The sequence below is a fragment of the Nannobrachium achirus genome (genome assembly GCF_963921795.1).
Source record: "Nannobrachium achirus genome assembly, chromosome: 19".
Lineage (NCBI taxonomy): Eukaryota > Metazoa > Chordata > Actinopteri > Myctophiformes > Myctophidae > Nannobrachium > Nannobrachium achirus.
The window spans coordinates 15,374,327-15,379,729 of record NC_137826.1 but is presented as its reverse complement, the minus strand read 5'-3'; positions in this window follow the sequence as shown (position 1 = coordinate 15,379,729).

The following is a 5,403-nucleotide window of genomic DNA, read 5'->3' as shown; positions in this document are numbered from 1 at the left end:
GCTTCTGACAGCTTTGAAGATTGTAACCCGTTGTTGGGTCCCTTGCTCTCTTAAGTCCTGTTTCCTCCATTTATTACAGTATGGCTTGAAATGGCATGACAGCACTGGTGACTTACTGTAAGTCTTGATGGACCATACTGTACCAGCCTTTCTGACCTGAGGGCCCTTTGTCAATTATTGTACATCTGACGTCATAGGATTGAATTTCTCAAAATAGTTTTATTTATTTTTTGCATGTATTATTTTCTGTTATTTTGATACATCAGCAGCATGGTTGTTATTGAAGTCTGATGCCTCTCAAAGCATATCTTAACCACCACTAAATAATCATACCGCGCTTCACTTAATCAACATGCTTTTCAGATGTTCTCGCTTAGATTTTCAGTCCATTGTGGCATAATCCATAAGTAAGTCCCATAAGCATGCAGTATATGCAAGGGACTAGGTGGGAGGGCGCATTAGCCTATGGCACAATGGAACAAAATTACAAAATGTAAGTGAGAACTTACATTTTGTGAAGTGTGGCAAGTTTCATGTGATTTCTAGGTGGTTAAGATACAGTTTGAGAGCCACCAGACTTCAACAACAATCATGAATAGGCATGTACTGTATATAATACAGCATACATTTAGGAATTAAATCCTATTAAAGTGAGTGACCCATTTGACAAGACTGGTGGTGTGGTCCTATAAGCTGAAAGTGAAAAGTAATTTCTCGCAATTAATGTCAATAGGGAAAAACAGAGGACATGCTAAAGTTAAATAAATAATAGGCTACATGTGGGAACTGTGAAGGGACGCCAAGTGAAGCCAGTATAACAGAAGACGACATGCAATCTTTGCTTTTCATTTGTAATGTTTACAAGGAAACAGGAAATAAGAGAAGAGTCAGATATATACTATAAATATAGCCTATATAAAGCACCATATAATATGCATGTCTAACAATAGAGCACTTATGCACTGCTTCAGTCTTTTCTATCATTTTATTTTCCGAAAATTAGGAAATGAAATTAAGCACTGTGAAATCTAAGCAGGGCCATGCTTTTAGTGGGTCTCACTAAAATGCGGTATTACCATTATTTCTACGAGAGATTATTTTGACTGATTATGGTGAATTATCAGGGGTTATTGAAAATCACACACACAATTCCACATGCAATTTTACGTGGTATATTTAATAAAAATGTAAAATATTATACTGTATGTCTGTAAGATTGTCTTTTTTCAATGTTACATATTTAACAAATAGAATTTATATTGAGTCAATTTAAGGTTAATAACATTTAAAATGTATTGCCATGTGTCATTCACTACTTTCTGAGGCAGTTGTTGACCTACACTAAGCTTGTGTTTTCCCTGGTAACAATCATTGTAAGATAGTGAACTGCTGGCCAGCAAACATTCTTCAATGCCTTGCTATTCTAGCTGACCTTTGAGAATTATTTTATCTGCCTGATTTTGACTTTATGAAAAAGGCTATATCATTTTTGCTTCCCTCTCCTGATAGGAAAATAATTGATACAGTAGTTTTGTTTGCCTTCAATTGCTGCTGCAAGGCACCAGCATCTGATTGTTCTGCCAAGAGCACCGACCCTAGGAAAGATTAGCAATTAGATTTTTATGAGTCGAGTACAAAAGGACTCCAATGCAAACAATCCTTTGCACGTTCTTGTGGTTTAAATCCTTTTAGTAGACCTTATCTGAACTGTATACTGTACTATTCCTATGCAAACTTCTAATAAAGTATTCAATCAATCAGCCTCCTACTGGACACTCAAGAAAATGTTTCATCATGGTCAGTTTGGAATATTGGGAACTCAGTGTTTTGTTTTCTTTAAAAAGAACACAAATCAGGTAATAGGCATATTAGCTCAGAATAATATAAAAAAAAGGAATCGTTCTGTAAGAAATACTAGTGCGCTGAATGAAAGTTCTTGAAAACAACTCTACTCCACACTCCACACAGTTACAGCATGTAATACCTGCCATGCGGTTTTGAGAGTTTAGGCTCATATCAATGTCCAAAACACCTTTTTCCGCCTGACATGACATTTCAATGTTAAAAGCAATGATGAATAAGGTAATTATTCAAAAATCCTGAAACCTTTATTCTCAGGGGTCCGTTAAAACTGAATTCCCAGAGCAAGTGTAATTAATTAACTATAATTCCCCAACAACAGAAACGAACAAGACAGAAAAATGCATATAAAATACAGAACAAATTGAAAGACAACCACATTAAAAAAAAAAGATTTTTATTAACAGTTTAGAAACAAAACAATGTTGTCATCTCCCTATTCTTTGCTTCAGTTCCCCTCTTCAAATTATCTCTCACACATAACACACACACACACACACACACACACACACACACACACACACTCACACACTCAGAAGAACACAGTTGACCCTAGTTGCCAATCCAAGTTCAGTTGTCCACTTTCCTACTGACCGAGGTTAAGTGCTTTCAACATGTGACGTGGATCTGTGCCAAGGGACAATGTCTGTACTGTATTTTGAGGTAAGGACCAGTGAACGGACCAGGCCATTTAGCAGCTTAGGAAACTAAAACATGGGGTCTGTCCAACCATCAGTCAGTGCAGCACATTCAAGCTCTCAAAGGGCCGATCAGGGAGTAATGATACAAGCTCAGAGCTACACATGGAGCACACTGAAAAAATTAAATGCTATATGAATTTGAATCATTATTTGAAGGATCTTTTTTTGGCCAAGTTTGGGGTTTGACAAGTGTCCTTGCTTTTGCATGATATGGCCATAGTTAGCAACTCTTCAGGAAAATAATTTACTGTAACTTAGACCACTTTATACTTAACATCCGTTCTTTAAAACACTGTATGTGACATGCCAGGAACTATTAGGTTAGTCCAGTGGTTTTTGAAATAAGGATCTCCAGGTATTAATGTTTCAAGTTTACTTGAATTGCAGTCTGACAACCTGTACAGAAAAGCTTAGTCACAACTGTTTAAAGACGGGGTAACGTGATTTTTAGATTTGAGCATTTGGGGGGTCGTAATAGATTAGTTTTGTTTGCGAAGCACTTTGTAAACCGGTTTTTGAAAAGTGCTATACAAACATGAATCTCTTATCTCTCTCAAATGTTGAGTCTTTGCATAGCAGTCATCATCTCCGCCAGGAGATCATGCCCTGTATGTGTGTGTGTGTGTGTATGCATGCATGTTTGCTAGTGCTAATCTTGCACACGACTAGGCCGATAAGAATCATATTTATGGTTCCCAATCCCAGGTCGATCCCCGGCATCGCGAGTGAATATGAACGGGTGAATGTAATGCACTTTGGATGAAGGCGCTACATAAATGCACCATTTATTGACAGCAGGCCAGGGACCTCAATTCTGAAATATTTTTTAAAAATCGGTCAATGCCAAGTGTCTTTTTTTGGAGGGACCCATTACAGTCCCATTATAGTCCCTCCAGGCTATGGGTTAAGTGTCCCGCCAGTTTAGCCAATTACAATGCTCCCGTCCCTGGAGCTTATGGGATGTAATGGACCAAGCTAATCGTAGACATGCCAAGTTTACCGGTACAAGCAGACATTAGATGACACCAAAATATACATTTATAAACATGACAAGATAACCCCCCCCAAAAAAAACAACAACAACTAATTACAGTCTTAATTAATGTCCGCGCACATTGAACTCAGTCTGAACTGCCTTAACTCAGCCTTTCTCCACTTTACCAGAGTTTAGAGTTCCGATACACAGCAAAGCTTGCACCAACACTAATATAGCGTAATACAGCGCCGCCTTGAAATGACAGATGCGTAGAGTTGGCCAACAAGCATGCCGGATTAAAACAACGTGTTTTGGGTGATGTCATAAGGACATCCCAGGAAGAGTGTAGTATAGACGATGCGCTACTCTCATGACTGTGGGTAGATATTTCACTGCATACGTCAATATTATTAGGGCATGCCTCCTAGCAGAGACTGACGGTGCTTTTCTTGTTTATTAAAGTTCAGTGTGGGAGTGTGGCATGTCTTGAACATAGAGTAACAAAGTAATTTACACATCCTACCTGGTTCACGTCCGTCCGTCCCCCCCCCCCCCCATTCTGAATTCCCATAGACAGTTTTCATATCGCGTCATATAAGATCTGTGTTCCAAAGATAAACAAATTATCTCAACTTTTTGACTCATATGGATATGAAGAATCACCTGACGGTGAGAAAACGCTAATGTTACTGTCGCCGAATAAGTTACATTTTCGCTAGAAACAGACTGTATCAAAAGAGTGACTGACTGTCATAAACCATACAGAGCCACCTCCCCGACAATATCGTGGAGACCGTTTGTTTCTTTTTGGACCACAATGCTTACTGTATATGAGGCGATTTTAAGATGACCCAAAGTTATTCTCCGTAGAGAAATAACTTCCGTGAACCGGGGGATGAGCGAGCGACGTCATGACTTCGTTACTCTATTGGGGCAGAATATAACGATGACACTGATGCTGTGTTGGGTCTAATTCAGTGAAAACTGCATCCTCGCAGTCTAAGTGCTCTGTGACGTCACTACATCAGTGACATTGGAAAAGAGATGAATAGCACAGGATACACAGTAAAATCCTCAGTGTTACTTTAACTAAGTGAGTGTACAAATGGAACCAAAGCGACCCTTGTGGCAGGGGTTTTTAAAGTGGGTGACGGGGCACCCTGGGGTGCCGCAAGATCATTTGATAATATTTGGAATTTATTTGGACAATTGAAAAAATATATATTTAGTATCATTTTAAACATGAAGTAGGCTACAAAGTTATTTTCAGTCAGTTCTAACCAAAATGGCTATTATCTCAACGTTTTCCTCGCAACATAATCACTAAAATATCGTCACTGTCGGGCAGAAGCGTCGTATCTCCAAGTTTCAAATGTGTACGTCTTTTGGTAAAGTAAAGCCCTGCTTCATCATACAACACTGTCGCACAAAACTAGTGAAAACAGCCGATCTACAAACACACAACGCCTCGCGATGCGAGGCGTTGTGTGCTTGTAGATCGGCCGTTTTCACTAGTTTAGATCATTTTATAGATGATAAATACAAAACGAATGGTTTTGGACATACAAGGTTTCCACCGACAACGACGATATGCTATAAACATAAGGTGCTGGGAGTGAAAATAATGTAGGGGTGCCTCGGATTAAAAAATATTTATGGGGTGCCTTGAGACAAAAAAGTTTGGGAACCCCTGCCTTGTGGGTCGATTTGGTTCCTTTTGGACACTCCAAGCTAAATGAACACTCTTACAGTGTAGGAAGAAAAAGGGGGGAAAAAAATAGGTAAGCTGAGTGGCCTCCAATCTCATCCAACGCATTTCCAGGAGTTCAACAAATAAGGTAATTAAAACAATCCAAAACAAAGGGA